Below are 18,972 nucleotides of genomic sequence, written 5' to 3' on the forward strand. Positions count from 1 at the left end.
CATTGTGCTGATATTACTACATGAAATTCGCGATGATATATTTGCATGTTACTGACATTTTGGTTTGGCTTTAATTGGTGGAGCGGCTTGATGATAATTCAACACCCAAAACAAATAGTTCACGGTATAATACATAATTTGTGGCCTTTGTGTGCTCAATAATAACGCCTGTAGTGTAAATACAGAGATGTATTTGTTTGTCTTTATTTCTGTATCAATCAATAAAGTATACATGGTGTTAGTGACATCGTAACGAAAACTTTGAGGGATAATTCAGACCATGATTCTGAGTTGATATCAAGTGAAAATAGTTTAAAAAAACACATAATTTTTTTGAATTTTCCGACATGAAATTCCATTTGATATCAACTCAGAATCATGGTCTGAAAATAGTTTAAAAAAAACACATAATTTTTTTGAATTTTCCGACATGAAATTCCACTTGATATCAACTCAGAATCATGGTCTGAATCATATGAAATCCATATGAAACCCCTCAGTTTACGTTACGGTGTCACTAACACCCATACCTACTTGTATGGCTACTAGTATGTACTTGTACGAGGTGTAACTGACATCGTAACGAATACTGAGAGGGATGATTCAGCTCATTATTTTGTGTAATGAGTTCATATCAAGTGGAATTTTCCATCGCAAAAGTATAGTATTTAAAATAATTAGAAAAAACTAAAAAACATCATGAATTTTTCGAAGGAAAATTCCACTTGATATGAACTCAGAATCATGGTCTAAATCATCCCCCTCAGTATTCGTTACGATGTCACTAACACCCTGTATTGTCTTATCTTAATTACCCTGATAGCGTGAGGTCGGCCATCGACCTCAAAACCCGCCGGAAAGATTAAAAAAAATTAAGAAAGTATTTGAAATTTTCAATTCCCGCCACTTTTCTAGCCACACACCTGCCATCATAGATGACGCGTCGTCGCAACGTATAACGATGTAATATAAGATTTATCCGCCGACCAAGGCCCTCGTGTTCATTACACATTAAATACATGTCATTAAGCTGGGGAATACAGCATTGGTCTCATGCCAAACACACCTGGTGCCCGGCTGGTAACAACTGGTTTAAAAGAAAATTATAAGAAAAACGCTACTATATGGGACGGGGAATGTTTGAAAAGGAATGAAAGAAACGTAATAAAGATAAAACAAAACACGGAAACAAAACTTACCATCAAAACACGCAAGAAAAACAACTTAATACACAAAAGAGTACAAATAAATAGACAATAAACAATAAGACAATTTGTAATAGAGTATATGGACTGGTCAACAATGGTGATGTCCTTTACAAAACGGCCTCACTCAGCATAAGCCGACGACGCTGGTATTCTGTGGACCCTGCTAAGTGAGGCACGGAAATCGTGTAGAACTTTAACTACGCTGTTGGTAGTCACTTTTTTTTTTGACGTGACTTATTGTAGATTTGCTGCAGATGGCATAAATTACTTGGCCGGACAAATGGAAAGCGACGTTTAAGACGAGTTGGGCGCGAACCTCAGCCCAGGGCGTCGTCTGAGAGGAAAAATAATTGAAATAATTAATCGACCCTAGTGAGTCGATAGCGATAAGGGCTGATTGAGGGAAATCGTCGACCACGCCGGCGGGGTCGGTTCGGGGTCCTGAAGTGTTTCGTGTCGCGAGCTGATTGGCTGCCTCTATGGCTAGAGTAATCGGGTCGTCGGGATCGTATATTACGTCCTTCGTTGGTAGTCACTATGGTACACCGGCTTGCTTCTCAAACGGGGAGCACCAGTTCTAACGCCGGTACCAGACTTGCGCCAATGAGTTATTCATTTATCTTAAGTACATTTTTCACTAGCGGCCTCTGTGGTCCAGTGTGCGTTGGGCTCACGATCACGAGGTCCCGGGTTCAAATCCCGGTGGGGACATATCATAAAAATCATTTTGTGATCCCTAGTTTGGTTAGGACATTACAGGGTGATCACCTGATTGTCCGAAACTAAGATGATCCGTGCTTCGGAAGGCACGTTAAGCCGTTGGTCCCGGTTACTATTTACTGATGTATGTAGTCGTTCCATGAGTCATGTCAGGTGCGTTTGGCGGCTCAATAAGAACCCTGACACCAGGTGCAGGTGGATTACCAATCTCAGCAACCCACACGATAGAAGAAGAAGAAATGCATTTTTCACTAACACAGTTAGCTCGATCATTATAGTCGGCGATACGGCTCACCACGTATCACGTTGGTCTAACAGATAGCTCGGTGAGGTGCGGGTACTTAGTTCATCTTGCAATGGATGTACCTTTGACTACTCCTATTAGAAAATTATAGTGTGTGTGTGTGTAACATCCTAGAGCTGCGCTTAGAGAGGTTAAGGATAAGGAAGCGATTATATTGGTTCTTAGCAAACTCATCCCTTGCTACGCAGCTTCGCACATATTTAGTGGAAACGCTGCCTAAGGATAGGACGACGCCGACCCCAGTTGGTAGACAGCTTTACTTTTATGTTTTTTCTCTACATCCAGTTGTGTCCTCTTACACGATGGACTAATGTTATAGGCGATATGCTGATCCCTTATCACCATAAGTGATGATTACTTGTGGCTCTGCCCACCCCATTAGGGATTACGGGCGTGAGTTTATGTATGTATGTATCCAGTTTTACACCCAGAAGTTTACACTTAATGTATTTGAAATTATTTTAAAGGCAGCCATTACAAACAGAAACTGTAAAACTTAATTGCGATATAAAACTGAAATTCTTTTCAAGTCATTTGAAACATTTCGTTGTAAATAACCCGGCAATAGGCGAATAAACAGTGTTTAGTGGCACTAAACATGTTTAACATTAACATATCTGTAGAACTGCAATCGGCACTCGTTCCCTTAATAAACACGAGGAGTGATAGACTAAACAGACTCGCTAGGGGAGAACAGATCTTGCCACTGCGTGTACGCATATACGTCATCTTGACAGCACTGCGAATTGTAGGATCAATATATTTTTTAGTTTAAAATGGCAATGGCTCCGATTCTGCAGACACCTCCTAATCTTACTTTAAGTTAAATATATAAGAAAATAATAATAACTTTATTGCACAAAATAAGAGAAATACAAAAATATATATTTACTTAAAACTAAAAGTGTGCTTATAAACTAATTAGAATTCAGGAGTTTACCTGTCATTTTCTTATCTACCGAAAAGAAAAGGCACGGATGATTGACAGCTCTTAATTTTAGCAAGAATGAGTAAATGAATGAAAAACCCGGACGAATCAAAAAGGTATCTCGCTGGTATGCAAACCGTTTGACGACTGCTAAATGGCTGTCCGTTTCGGACCCACGGTACCCTGGCGATACCTCTGGTGGTATCGTGGGTCTTTAAAAATCAAACGATACCCCCAACTAATAGTGTTGTGACATTAATTAATAATAGCTTTGTCATCTTTATTAAATTTATTGTCATAGTTAATTCTGTCGGATTATAGGCCAATGTAATTTTTTTATAGGGTTGTTTTAGATTTGTGCTTAAAATTGTCGTGTGTTCCATGAATTTTATGCTTGTCGATTACCCGTCCCTTTCCTTTTCGGCGGATAAGAAAATGACAGGTATAACTTAAAATAAAATAAGATGGTGTGTACTGGAATGGCGATTACTCCACCGACAAGACAGAGAGAGAGAGAGAGAGAGAGAGAGAGAGAGAGAGAGAGAGAGAGAGAGTACTGGAGTCAGCACCACTTTCCATTTCAAATGAAGAGAAAAAATAAAAGAGTTTCGTACTTTCTTATGGTCCTAAGTTTTGCGTCACTTATTGTAGATGTGCCGCAAATAGCATTAACTATTTTGACGGACAAATGGAGTCCAAGAGCGCTGAACGGGCTCTCACCCGTTTAAACCGGATCGACAACTTAAATCATTAAATCATTTTACATATCCGGACAAATCAGGTGATTCAGCATGCAATGTTCTAGCCAAACAAAGGACAGCTTCACAAAGTGATTTTCAACAGTGTCTGAGTCCAGTGGTTTGAGCGTTAAGCTCAGAGGTCCCGGGTTCACATCCCGGTGGGGACATATCACAAAAATCACTATGTGTTCCCTAGTTTGGTTAGGACATTACAGGCTGATCACCTGATTGTCCGAAAATAAGATCATCCGTGCTTCGGAAGGCACTTTAAGCTCCGGTCACTACTTACTGATGTAAGTAAGTAGTCGTTACATGAGTCATGTCAGGGGCCTTTGGCGGCTCAATAGTAACCCTGAAGAGTTGATGGGGTTGGTAATCCACTTCACAACCCACAAAATAGAAGAGAAGAACAGTGTGGGGACACAATCGGGAATCGAATCTGAATCTCAAAATAGTTAGCCCAATGCTTTGACCACTAGATCACGGCGGTTGTTATTTGTGTCTATTATATCTACCCACTACAACAACAACAACCACTCAACCAACAAGACAAGACCCAGCCGACAAGAGCGTGGCTCTTAAATTGATGACGTGATGATATCTACCCACTAGGTCCATTAATCCTCATCGAAGTCGGCTCACCATCAGCTTCGCCCGAATGAGTTTCATAATCGCTCCGGTTAATTTGATTTGTTAGACACCTAATAGCTATGCCAGATGAAATATGGCCGCTCCGACCGTAAATTTTAATAAAAAAATACTTCTTTTTATTTATTTCTCTGTTCCGAAATATTTTGACGATCTGAGCGAAATGTTTAATAGGTGTCAAACAGGCCTACGGTATAATGTGGTTAAATATTTATAGATAATATGAAAATAAAATCCACCTCCACGAAGAAGACCAAATAGGCCAAATGTAAGGCAGGTGCCTTGCATCCAGCTTTACTAATAGTGTGTAAATTATTTTATTGGAGATGTCCTTAGAAAAGGTTCAGTACGTCTATTCTGAACCGGCGCGCGAGTATGAAACGATTGATGAATGTGGAGGAAGCTAGAGAAATAAGTCAGGTTCGAAGCAAATGCAATTCCATAGCCTCTGCTTACCCCGGTGGGAAATAAGCGTAAATTTATTAAACAGAACGAAAAGTTCAGTACATTTATTGATTATATTTCAATAAGATAACATTATACAATTCGTCTCAATGCGCGGTAAGAATTAGATCTGTCAAAGTACGTAAGTTAGTGTTGTGACACTTATGAGCATAGTGATGTATCAGTCGATATTAGGTCGATCGACTCTTTTCTATCTAACAGTATGTATGTTTAAAAATTATGTAAATTCAGGTAGAATCGTCACCAGTACGCAAGCCTTAAGCGATTGCTGGACTTAAGAATCTACGTTTGGCAAACACTTGCCAACTTTTGCCGACATTGCCGGTCTAATGCACACTCAATTTAATTACGTCGCTTACGAATAGTAACCCTTTACGAAGTACCGTAGTAATCAAGGTTTATGAGAACACTATAACACGTAAGTACCACAAACTCAGGATAGAATTCCTATAGGAGTGTGCATAGCAACAAGTTATCGAAGCAACCTGCAGATCTATATTACTTAAGTACATTCATCCTAACATAATAACACTTTGTAATTTAAAAAATATGGGGTAACCTGTTAATTTCTTAGCGTTTAGAAATAAGATTGTAACAACATCATTGAATACACAATGGCCCCGATTCCTGTAGACACCTCCTAATTTTACTTTAAGTTATACCTGTCAATTTCTTATCCACCGAAAAGGAAAGGGACGGATAATTGACCGCCTGTAATTTTAGGAAGAATGAGTAAATGAATGGATAACCCGGGCGAATCAAAAAGGTATCTCGCTGGTATGCAAACCGTTTGACGTGTGCTGTCAACATAATTCTGTCGGTTTATTGGACAGTGTAAAATTTTTAGACGGTTGTTTTAGATTTGTGCTTAAAATTGACGTGAGTTCCATACATTTTATACTTGTCGATTACCCGTCCCTTTCCTTTTCGGCAGATAAGAAAATGACACATTGTAACAGTACGGTGTAGTCTAATGTCTAACTATCACGTTCGCACTACCGTGTATAACCGCATAGCCATTCCGTTCGCTCCACTGCGCTAGCTATCCCATTTATTCCCGAACGTCTATCTCGTTCGCACCCGCTCGCGACCGGCCAATCCTGCGCCTATCGCCGCTTGCCAGTTCGCCCGACGCCATCATCGGGATCAGCCGCGCTCGCGTACGTTACTCTTTGTAAACCTAGAGACCTATTTCACGTTGTACCAGTTGTATATTGTTTTATCCGTGTTCTTTACAATAATATACCCGTGCTGAAAGTGTTTACAAACGTTTTAATTAACCGCAACCCAAACGCCCCTTACAACATAACTTAAAATAAAATTAGATGATGTTTACAGGAATTGGCACCAAAAAGCTGTTGGATACCTGAATAATAAATAAATAAATAAACATGGATATGATGAACTTAATGAACAACTCGCATGCGACAGCTTGTCAGATCATCACCTACCTACTTATACAGGAATTCCGACCATGATTCTAAATTGACATCAAGCAGAATTTTTCGTCGCAAATTTAATCTTCTATCGTGTGGGTTGTGAGGTGAATTATCAACCTCATAACCTTGGTGTCAAGGCTATTAAGTCGCCAAAGGCTTATGTAGCTATTACTCACATCGCTAAATAGTAACCGGGACTAAAGAATTAACTCAAGTCGAGGCTAAGGGACACACTGCTTAGCGGAGAACTTCTCGAATTTAGTACCTAACGTTCTTGTTGGGTTATGTTCGAACTATGTAGAATGGCATCTCAGCTGAGCGAGGGGTTTCTTATACCTTATATGTTGTAAGTTACCTTGATTGTTATGGTTTTTCTATTTTGTTATTTATTTAGGCGAGTAGAAATATGTTTATTAGATAAGCGCATCTCGCCATCAAACGTAACAGTTTGGCGGGTTAAAATTGTAAGAAATAAAATTGTACTTACCAATTTAACAGTAAATTAAAAAAAGAATCATGATCTGAATCACCCCCGCAGTATTCGGTACGGTGTCACTTACACCCTGTATAATGGTCCATTATGATCAGACAAGCCACAACTCTTCTGACTGAACAACATACTCGACAAGTTACGTTACCCCACGTTCTATACATAACAGCTTTGGTGACACGAACCGGTGGACCCAGGTTCGATTGAATGGGGACATATCACAAAAATCACTTTGTGATCAAACAAGAGAAGAAGAATACGTATATGTTTTTTTGACGTTACTTATTGTAAATTTACTACTAAAGTCGGAGAATTGCCAAGCTGAAGTGGCAGTGGACAGGACACATAGCGACGAGAACCGATGGCCGCTGGGGCGGAAAGGTTCTCGAATGGCGACCACGTGTCGGATGACGCTCAGTGGGTAGGCCCGCTACAAGGTGGACTGACGATCTGATGAAGGTCGCGGGAAGCCGCTGGATGCGGGTAGCGCAGGACCAATCATCGTGGAGATCCTTGGGGGAATCCTATGCCCAGCAGTGGGCGTCGTACGGCTGATAATGATGATGATGATTGTAAATTTGCCACATATGACATTATATTATATGACTACTTGGCCGGACAAATGGGGAGCGCTGAGGGATCTCACCTGGTAAAATATTTAAGATAACACACCTGACGGTGGCAGATAGGCGCGAACCTTCGCTCAGGGCGTCGTTCAAGATTACATTTTACCTAAAGAATTAATCGACCCTAGTGACGAGGTCGGTTTCGGGGTCCTGACGTGTTGCTGTCGCGAGCTAATAGGCCACCTCTAAAGCTAAACCGCTCGGTACACAATACTATAGGTAATTAGATATTTACTTCTGTAATATAACATGATTTGTGGACATTTAAGAGACATAAAGTACTTAAACTACTTGGCAAGAATACAAGTACCTACTGTCGTAAAGATAATTGATAACCAAGCGATACTAATAAAGCATAATAATATAAATATTGTACATTGTAATGGAGGACATTGGCACAAATATATTTATAACTAGCTTTTGCCCGCAGCTTTGCTCGCGTTAAATTCTGGGTAACACAGTTCACCTTTCCTAATGTACCAATTTTTATCGTCCTAACTTGAAATCTGAGAAAAGTCCCAAATAAAGGGTTGGTGGCAAACCAAAAAAATAATTATGCACGATTTTTTATTAGTCACAAATATTCCGCATACCAATTTATAGCTTTTTACCTTCAAAATTGCGGAATGCTCCATACCAACTTCCACCCTACATTTTGGGGAAGTAGGGGGGGCTGGTTAGAAAGAAACAAAAAGTTACCTATGTCACTTTTTATCCCTTCGACTATCTCCACTTAAAAAATCACGTCAATTTGTTTCTCCGTTTTGCCGTGAAAGACGGACCAACAAACAGACCTACACTTTCCCATTTATAATATTAGTATATTTGTCATTTATATTACCTAATCTTTTTCTTTCGTGTCAGTAAGTTTAGTACCCGAGACCATGGAATAGAAAAAAGAAAGCAAAGGTCCTAACGCGCATTTTTTATACGAACCTTTTACTACTACTCCTGCAAACAGATAGCTAGGTACGATAGCTCTACTGCTTCTCAAATTCCATAGCCGATCATACTAAGATTTTTCTCCTTGCTTGATAGTCGATATTAGATTTTTTGCCCTGCAACGTTATTACAGGTACTATCGTGAAGCTTTGTGCGTCGTAAAGTTTTTAGACGGGTAGAGTGCAAAGTTGTAGTGAGAACTATTTGCTTTTTTTTTGACGTGACTTATTGTAGATTTGCCGCAGATGGCATTAATTACTTGGCCGGACAAATGGGGAGCGCTGAGGGCTCTCACCCGGTACAACGTTTAAGACAACAGGCATGAGGGTGCCCAGTTGGGCGCGAACCTCGGCTCAGGGCGTCGTCTGAGAGGAAAAATATTTGAAAGAATTAATCGACCCTTGTGGGTCGATAGCGATAAGCGCTGAATGAGGGAAATCGTCGACCACGCCGGCGGGGTCGGTATCGGGGCCCTGAAGTGTTTGGTGTCGCGAGCTGATTGGCTGCCTCTATGGCTAGAGTAATCGGGTCGTCGGGGAACTATTTGCTCATACAAATATGGGGCGCGTATTGCGCTCACTTGGCCCTTCCAACCTCTTTCTTCTATTCCGTGGCCGAGACTTAGCTCATGCAACGGGCTACAGCCGGGTCACACGGCTTAACGTGCCTTCTGAAGCACGGAATCATCGGACAATCGGATGATCAGCATGCAATGTCCTATCCAAACAAGGGACAGCCTCTTAAAGTATTTTCTTAAATCAAATTATTTGCGAACACATAAAAATATAAAAAGGTAGTAAAATAATTTACATAACAGGGTTTTGATGTGTTCGGCCTGCATGCGGGCGTACAAATAAAAAAATAAAAATTGGTTCGTTTAAAAAAGTTACTTATTGTTATTGAAAATTATACTACTATTTTTGAATTAAAAGTATTCATTAATTTTTTGTCAGACGTGTCCGGAAAACGAACCCAGGACCTCTGAATAATGAGCCTAACGTAACGCAGTTATTTGTCTTTATGGTAGAGTCGGAAGAAAATGCATTGAACCCAAGACTAAACGAACATCTAAAAGTGTTTAGAAGTTAAAAATAACCGTAATGGTATTTCAATTTTTCATTTTTCTGAAAATATTTCTGTAATATTTTTCATCAATCACTGTGGTCCTGTGTCAGGGGCTTGCTGAAGGAAGGCCGGTTCCAACCCTGGTACCGGATTTGCACCAAAAATTAGCACCATGCACCATGACTTATTAATTTATCTTCAGTACAGTTTTCACCAACACATTGGCTCGACCGTTACAGACAGCGTTCACACTCACATTTTACAGCTAAATGAAATCACACTTGTTAAAACTCCCAACAAAGAGAAGAAGTTGCAAATTGGAATTCGACAAAACATTCGCGTTTCATTTAATCAACCAGTGTAATTTGCTACAATAATTAAATACTCCGATTGTCAAAGCCAGAATTCGAATAAGTAAATACTTACATGTAGATATTTATTGGTAGTACTGTTTCATCACAATATAATTTTAATTTATCACAGAATATTCACACAAACAGACACCTCACATGCTCCGATTGTTGTCAGTTTCCGTATTCAGTTTTTACTTATTTATTTCGACCAATCCGACAGCACTGCACATAATGTCTGGAAGTGATCTAGTTCGAACAAACTATTGCTTGGAAATCAGGTATTTTGTTTGCCTCTGCGCCCACTAACAAGTGAACTGAAGTCGGTTTATATGAAATCATAGATCAGTGAGGGAGAGTCGACACGGTTTTAAATTCATGAAACGCATTAGTTACCTATTATTTCGTAGCATCATTCTTGTGGTAGAAATCCATGAAATGATCTCAAATACATAATAGAATGACATTTAATTCTTTTTTTTTGTATATATATACCAAAACTTCACATGCCTCTGACAGACCCAGAAGTATTAAACCTGAGACAAATAACATGAATCATACTAATAGGTAAAGTCACCAGCCATCGCCTAACGACATAAGTAGGCAAAATGTCTGAAGTCTGTGTGTCAACACATAGAGAGGATACAACGCCAAGTGTGTAAGTGTACAGTCATGAGCAATATAATGTACCCACTTTAGGACTTTAGTGTGACAGTTCAATTTGTCAGAGAAGTTAATGTGACATGGTACCATAGTGTATACATATTAAAGCTCGTGACCGTATGTAAGTCAATGGTGAACTACAGCTGTTCGATTTTTAAATTGGACATGGAGAACGACTTGAGTTTAAAAACTCAACTCTCAATTTTTTTTTTATTTAATGAGAAACAAAGAATGAGAGAAAAGGTCCAGTTAGCTGAAATCCATGAAATTAGAATGTGAAAGACGTCGGACAGCGCCATCTATAATTTTAGTGGGGAAAGTCCCTCATTCATCGACACATTGCCACTTATGCTGAGTGAGGTCTATTTTTTATTGAGGACGTTAACCAACGCCATGATTATTTCGACCAACATCAGTTTCCTTTCTGTCTTTATTATTTGTGTAAGTTTTGTAATACTATTTTTTTTTATGTTAATGTGTTCCGGCTCACCACCTATCACGTCGTGAGCTTATGTTTTTTTTTTTTTTAAATAAGTAATAGAGACACGCGTTTGAACACAATCTCACCTGATGGTAATTGACGATGTGGTCTAGGGTGGATCTAGCAAATGCCTATTCACTCTAGCCTTGAAAACACCCAGATTATAACGGGTTGGAAAAACAGACCACCGCAGCAGTCCTTATATATAATTAAGTATGTTATTTTTTATATTATTACTGTGGCATTCTCTAATAAAAAAGGATGTTCTTTTTTTTATTCAAATCTGCCTGTTCCGCAGATTTTCGTAACTTCCCAGTATAACCATCATCACCAACCGCTATCTACTCTTTGCGCGTCTCATCTAATATTAGAATGCGCGTGCGACGCCGTGGTTGCTGCGTATCAGTTTTGGTTTTTATTGTACGACGGCGTCCGGTGTATTTCTGGACGAATGGTCCCCAAACCATCGATATGACGGCTTCTCGTCCTCGTCACCGGGAGACCAGACGAGTTGACGACAGATGTCAGAGGAACAAACAGAGCAACCTATAAACTTTTTTATGTGATTCGAACGAGACGAGAATAGTCGGGTTGGAATTGTTTTCTTTAAAGTGTTAAAGTTGCCAATGATATCATTCGTTTTAAAAACGAGATGTTTGGAAACTGTTATTTGAGAAATGTTACACATTTTTGACACTTGGTTTCGCAATTTTTTCATAAATAAAGCTTACTGGCCAATAGTTACCTATTTGTATGTACTATTAAAAGTCCTAATAGTATATTAATAGTATTTTGTACCCCTATTGATTTATGACGATTGACGTAATTGTAGTAAGTAAATACCTCAGTCCCTATACATGAGAATTTACTTATCTCGGCTAAATAGTGAAAACCATGTAAGTGCTTCTTTGAAAAATCACATTTGGATGTGATTTTTGTTAGCAAAACCTCGCAATATTCGCAATAGACACACTAGTTTCAATCCAGGTAAAAAACGTGGTCTCAATTTACATCCAGAATTATTTTAGTTAAAAGAAATCGAGATATTGTTCATAAAATCCCATCAAAATGTGATTTTACGTAAAGGCGCTTATGTGTATGTTCCGTCCTGTAAGTAATATAATGTAAGTCAATCTAGAAAACCATATATCTTCCTCCTAAAAATCAATAATACAACTCTTGATAACTCCAGAAAGTATCTAAGATTATTTATCTATCTACTTCTTTCAATCTGCTCCTGCATTATATCGCTTCTAGGGCCATAAATAAATAAATCACTTGTACCTCATTCGCGCAGGCACTCACCCAGGCTGGTAAAGGGCCCACCAATCAGACGGGGGCCATAAACCCCATCAAGGGGCCACAAGCACCTCGTTCTACTCCACATAAATCACACACGGCATCCGATCGCGCGCACTCCACAAAAATCCTATTTCCTTACGACTCTGGGCTGGAGTCAGAATTATTATTTGAAACTTATTTAATTCTTTATTACGGAAGTCTTTATTTAATTCTTTATTGAAAATTAAATCTTATTATACTGTTTATTGCACACATAGCAGAAATTTACGGAGACCGTAAAAAAAATGCGCAGCTTTATATAAAACAGTGCAGTGAGTTTGTTGAATTGAGCATTGAACATGATAATTAGCGGCCGCCACTGCCGATACCGGACTTGCACTCTCTATCTCTCCTCTCTCTCTCTCTCTCTCTCTCTCTCTCTCTCTCTCTCTCTCTCTCTCTCTTTCTCTCTCCTTGGCATTTATTATTGCTATCTGACGGTGGGGTTTGTACATACATACATACATAAACTCACGCCCGTAATCCCAAATGGGGTGGGCAGAGCCACAAGTAATCAAAGACAACTTGCAGCCACTGTTGATACGAAGTCCTAAGATGGATATGATGAACGTTATGGTGATAAGGGATCAGCCTATCGCCCATAACATTAGTCCATCATGTTAGAGAACGCAATCCCTCTGTCTGTGTGGGGTTTGTCTTCTTCGTATTTCTCTTCCACTTCGCTCTATCGGACGTGTCGTTTTCAGTGACATTGCACAAGCACAGCTTTTTTTTGACCAGATCCGCCCATCTTGTTTCACCAGTTTGGTTGGTTCCGAATTTGCACCAATAATTTGCATCATTTATCTTAAGTGCGCTTTTCACTAACACAGTTGACTCGGCCATTATAGAGGTAGACGGCGACACGGCCGCCACCTATCACGTTGACCTATCAGAAAGCTTGATGAGGTGTGGATACTTAGTTGATCTTGCGATGGATGTACCTCTGACTACCCCAATTGGATTATAGTCATGAGGTTATGTTATGTTGTGTAATATTATAATTAGCAGCTACACTGTTAGTATTTCCTTCTTCATCTATCGTGTCAGCTGTTTTGTGAGGTGGATTACCAACCTCATCAACCCTGGTGTCAGGGTTATTACTGAGCCTCCAAAGACTCCTGACATGACTCATACATCGACTACGTACATACATCAGTAAGTAGATAGTAACCGTTACCAACGGCTTATCACACCTTTCCAAGCAAAGATCATCTTTCTTTCGGACAATCTGGTGATCAACCTGTAATAAATCCTAACTTCTCCAAAAAATCCTAACGTGCTAATAAACTAGGGATCGCAAAGTGGTTTTTGTGATATGTCCTTTCGGGATTCGAAGCTGGGACGTCTAGAACTGCCCTGGTAAAAGTCCTATGTTGTTCCTTCACTCCTAGTGGAGCAGTGAAAAGGAGAAAGTGAATCCCTCCCTGGCAGATGTTACACAAACAAACCGATACTATCTCGCAGTACATTTGTCATTCTATACAACAATGTTTGCGCATATTTTGCGCTTTTTGCAACGCGTACGAATATGGTAAAAAAACGAATATACTTAGTAAGTTACAAATACATGTTATTTATAATTCAGGGTATGCCGCAGAAAAATAGAGGAAAGATACGAGTATACTTGTCGAATCGTCGAAAGAGTTACAAATTGGACTCGGTACTGGAGTCACATAACACAGCATTACAGGATTCACTATGTAGACTTTAAATCCCATGTAAAAGGGGGCGAGTCCATTGCCACACACACAAATGGCACAAATCTTAGAAATCCCGAGTCTGATGGTGATGAATTAGCAGCAGCTTGGTAGTTCTTCGAACACCAGTGGTCAACTTCATTACCGTTAACGCAAAAATATCCTACAACCTTTGGGTCTTTTTGAAAATATCCAGTTGGAACTTTTGTAAGTTGGCGACCAACTTATACACTATACAGCCATACAAGTAGGTATGGGTGTTAGTGACACCGTAACGAATACCGAGCGGGTTGATTCAGACCATGATTCTGAGTTGATATCAAGTGGAATTTCCTGTCGGAAAATTCATGACAATTTTAGTGTTTTTTTATTTATTTAATTATTTTCAGTTCCATACTTGTGCGACGGAAAATTCCACTTGATATCAACTCAGAATCATGATCTGAAACACTCCTCAAAGTTTTCGTTACGATGTCACTAACACCCTGTATGGTAGGTAATAATTATTTATTAGTGTACCTTTTCCTTTCAATGTAATTCTGAATTAAAATTCTGATCTCAATAATAACAAAGACACACAACTCGTTGGCTTGACAATTTTAATTAAATCCTATAAAACAGTTATTTATGGACAACCCTTTGGGGTCCGTACAATATCGATTGCAATCAAATTTCAATTTATAATAGAAATTGCCTCATATTCATTACTAACACGGGTCTAAGGGTCCCTCAATTGCTATGGCATTTAGTAGGTACAATAACCATAAATTCAAGATCAGAGAAGAAAAGGAAACTGGTTTTTTCGACGGAAAATTCCACTTGATCTTGATCTGAATCATCTCCCTCAGTATTCGTTACAATGTCACTAACACCCTGTATAAAATCCATTTCATCACCCTGTAGTGGAAACCACAAGCCTATTGCCATTAACGGGGCCAAACGGGGCCAAAACCCAAACCTCAAACTCAAATAAAAGCGTTCAAAAATCAAAGCAAATAACTTCGCGCCTAAAAAGTCAAAGTCAAAGTTCTTTATTTGTAAGAAAGGTAGGTACAAAATGATCTTATAGCTAGGATGTCCGCCATATTCGACCTTATAATTCATGTATACAAATTAAAATATAATAATATGTATATCATGCATTATCATATCACATCAATTCAATAAAATAACAAATTTAATTTCTCATAAAACAAGCATTAACAATTTATTAAATTATAGTAATATAACACTAACAATTATAAATGTTATCACAGTGCGATAATTCAATAGCTATCTTGACTCTGATAATGAAACCGATCACAAGCGCCCACAAAAGGACATAGGCCGCTGGACAGATGTTACCTTACGGGACACTAATTTATTCCCGGGACAGAGGACAATACGGTCTCAAGGGTCAACAATAAGATTTTGTTCGCAAATATTTTACCATCTCTTTTGTAGCGTTAATAAAATAAAAAGTTTTTTACGGAATGTATACTTTGCCTTACTTTACGCTCCGTGCGTAGTATGCACCACAACAACCAAAGATTTTAAAATGATCGGATCCAGAATTGTCCTATTTTATGCTCTCGTACGTAGTATCCTGGAGTTCGGCTGTCAGGTCTGGAATCCTGTCTACCAAACACACTCAGACCGTATTGAGTCCATCCAAAGATCTTTTACTCGGCACCTCGGATACAGGTCTCCAGGTATAAGCCATCGACAATCATATGACGCTCGCTTAACCTATTTTAAGATGAAGAGACTGAGTGATAGACGGAAAACTTTAGATCTGACTTTCCTTCATAATCTTGTGAATGGTAAGGCTATCAGCGAGGATATAATGTCACTGGTTGGTCTCTCGGTGCCTCGTCGCGCTGGTGGTCGTCGGGAGCATACGGACACATTCAGGGTGCCGTGGTGTAGGACTAATCTTGCCAGTAAACATTTTCTCCCAAGACTGCTCAGAACGTATAACCAATGTTGGAAGGAGTATGATCTTGACATATTTCATAACAGTTTGCCTAAATTCAAGAAACTTATTGTGCAATCATCTAGTCATGACCGTTAGTTTAACAGTTATTTTTTTTCTTGTACCTATTCTTCTTTTTTTTGTTGTTGTAGTGTTGCCTGGCTGTAACTATTCATACCTTTTGTTATTCCGTTAATTTATTTTTTATTTTTTTTTTTAAACAAATTCTACATAAGTACATGTTAATTACATAAGTTGTGCACGTCTGTAATTGGTGCAAACACTAGTACTAGCCTTAAGAAAGTTTTATTAATTGTTGTGTGTTTGTACTGTTGATGTGCCTAATAAATAAATAAAAAATAAAAAATAGTATGCCTTATTCTATGGTAACGCTGCAACTTTTTTAGTGACGTTATAAAAGTGCAGATTTTTATGCACTATAAAGTAATAAATTGGCAAATAGATGAAAGATTATAAATAAAGCGTAAAATAGAAGGCGTTAGAAAGAAATGGGGGGTAAAATGGCCACATCGAAGCAATTCATTAAAAAAGAAATCTCTCTCTCTCTATTTATGAGCTGCGCTCTTGTCGGTGGAGTAACCGCCATTCCTCTCTTCTTCCCGCCAAAATCGTAAAAAAGAAATACCTATTGTAATTTGACATTAGCGCATATATAGAAACATGTCAAATAGCAATATTGCTTTTCAGAAAAAATGCTTTAATGTTGCCTTTTTAACCCCCCTGATACGCTTCGACAGTCAAATCGAAAAGTTTAATCACCATGGCATCAACTTGGCTATATAGGTATGTTCTGGTGATGATAATTTGATGGGATGTATTTGACCTACCTACATTAGATCTCCTATTATTTTGATGTAGGCTCATACATTCTTTCTTGTGCGCGATGATGCACGAAGCGAAGCGCCAAGCCAGGTTCGCCCTGTTTACACCCCCATTCCAAAGACCAAGTATAGACTAATACTTGGTCCTTGCCCCCATTTCTTCCAGTGAGCAAACCTTATGTAAAAAAGCGTTATTACTTGAAGTTTAGCATAGAATGAGGAATAATACTCCTTTAGGCACATATTATGACCAGAGTTTGGTTTGAGTTTGGTTTGTTTGCTGCCAGTGTCCTTACTATTAACGAGTATTTACTTTTCCTTTTCCTTACCATTTCCACGTTTCCTTAACTTTAACTCCTTGTATTTGGCTAAATGCGTAGCGAAGCCATAAAAAAAAGAGCTTTTACAACGGGAACATGCCCACTTTGGAAACATTCTATTCATTCTCTATTCCCATCTAACTTCACGTAATTTTCCAAATGTACAGATTTTTACCCACTCTTGTGACTATACGCAATTATAAATCAATTACTCATAAAAAAAGACCTTTGAAAAGAAAAATAAATAAATCATATCCAGGCAAACTTCGAGATAAAGGCAGAATGATGATAAAGCCTGAGAAAGCCTGATAAATTTGTTTCCCGCTATCTCGGTAATAAATGTGCACAAATTACTCTCCCAAACGAATCTGAATTTCAAAAAACATCGCTCCTAATTGCCTACATTTATATTATTTATTTTATTTTTATTTCTTAGATAAGTAACAGAATATTTACCAGGGCGTTAGGGCTGAATTGATTATTTTAAACGTCTCACTTTCAACTTCTCTACTACGGAGCAAAGTAGCCTGAATCTATTATCCAGGTAACAATCCAACATAAATTTAATATCAGACGCTATATGGAGTCAATCGCTAAAACCGTAGCCAAAAACTAACATCCTTTCTAAAGTTAGACGGTACTTCTCTTCGGAACAGCTGTTCAACCTTTAGGTACACAACAATGGTTTGCCCGTGTATAGAGTAGGTACCTACAGTTGTCACCGTTGATAAGGCTAGGGAAAGCTTTGCTGGTAGAAACTCGTCCGTCTCCAACGCAACGTCTTGAACATACCTATCTATACATACCTACATAGATATAGAACCTATATAAGCATCTGTGCATACAATAGGTAATCATTAACGTGTAAGAAACCATTTGTTCAGCGCTTATCGATATCGGGCAAATTTCGGAGGCAATCCCCTCGCTAAGCCTAAATTCAGATAAACCTAGGCATCCTCAACCTCAGCTTCAGCGCTCCCCATTTGTTCGGTCAAGTACCTAGATACCTATCCAATTGAATAACATCTGTCCGTCATCTGGAAAATGTTATTTTTATTCACTTCTGATTTAAAAAACAGAATAGGGCAGTGAGATCGTAATTTCTCCAACTTCTCAAAGTATCTTTTTTTTAATAATTAATAATAATAATTAATTTTCTAATTTACAAGAAATATCACAGAAAAGCAAACGTGAAACGAAACGTAGGTGCAATGACAGCAGGCTGGCGGGCGGGGCTGTCAATTGCGTATTAGAGATGTACGCTGCCTCTTTTGTATCGGTATTGACAACCGATATCAAATCGATAAACTTACGATTTATGGTAAGTTGTCATTTTGAAAATAAAACTACTACCGAATTCTATTCTGATAAACCAAAAGAACTGATAATACTTATTTCTTTATTTATTTAATAAATTCTTACATGCTTATAGGTGATCGTCGTATCGATACTGTAACACGGTTATTAAAAGTATAATTAATTATTTTATTCTCAAAAATATTTCACATTTATTAAACAATCTATGTAATATTATTTCAATTACCAACATATTTGTTTTTTAAAAAATAAGCTTATTTTGATTCTACACTATTAGTCATTAGTACTGGTATCTTATATAAAAATATTTATGTGAATACTGATTTAGATTTTAAATTAGTGTTCACTTGTTTTATTACTACAGTTGGAATCGATTCAGTTTTCCATAACCGGTAAATTCAATTCAATTCATCGAATTAAAACTTGCAA

General features: G+C 38.4%; 1 protein-coding gene across 1 annotated transcript in view; it reads right to left on the reverse strand.

Moving 5' to 3' along the window:
- Nucleotides 1-10,246, reverse strand: part of LOC126375893 (potassium channel subfamily K member 15-like) — a 49,846-nt gene extending 39,600 nt beyond the window's left edge. The window contains exon 1 of the mRNA XM_050022979.1: nucleotides 10,002-10,246. The gene's annotated coding sequence lies outside the window, so the exon portion shown is untranslated. The remainder of the gene's footprint in view (nucleotides 1-10,001) is intronic.
- Between the last annotated feature and the right edge of the window lie 8,726 nt (nucleotides 10,247-18,972).

This window comes from Pectinophora gossypiella, chromosome 20 (assembly GCF_024362695.1).
Source record: "Pectinophora gossypiella chromosome 20, ilPecGoss1.1, whole genome shotgun sequence".
NCBI classification, from domain to species: domain Eukaryota; kingdom Metazoa; phylum Arthropoda; class Insecta; order Lepidoptera; family Gelechiidae; genus Pectinophora; species Pectinophora gossypiella.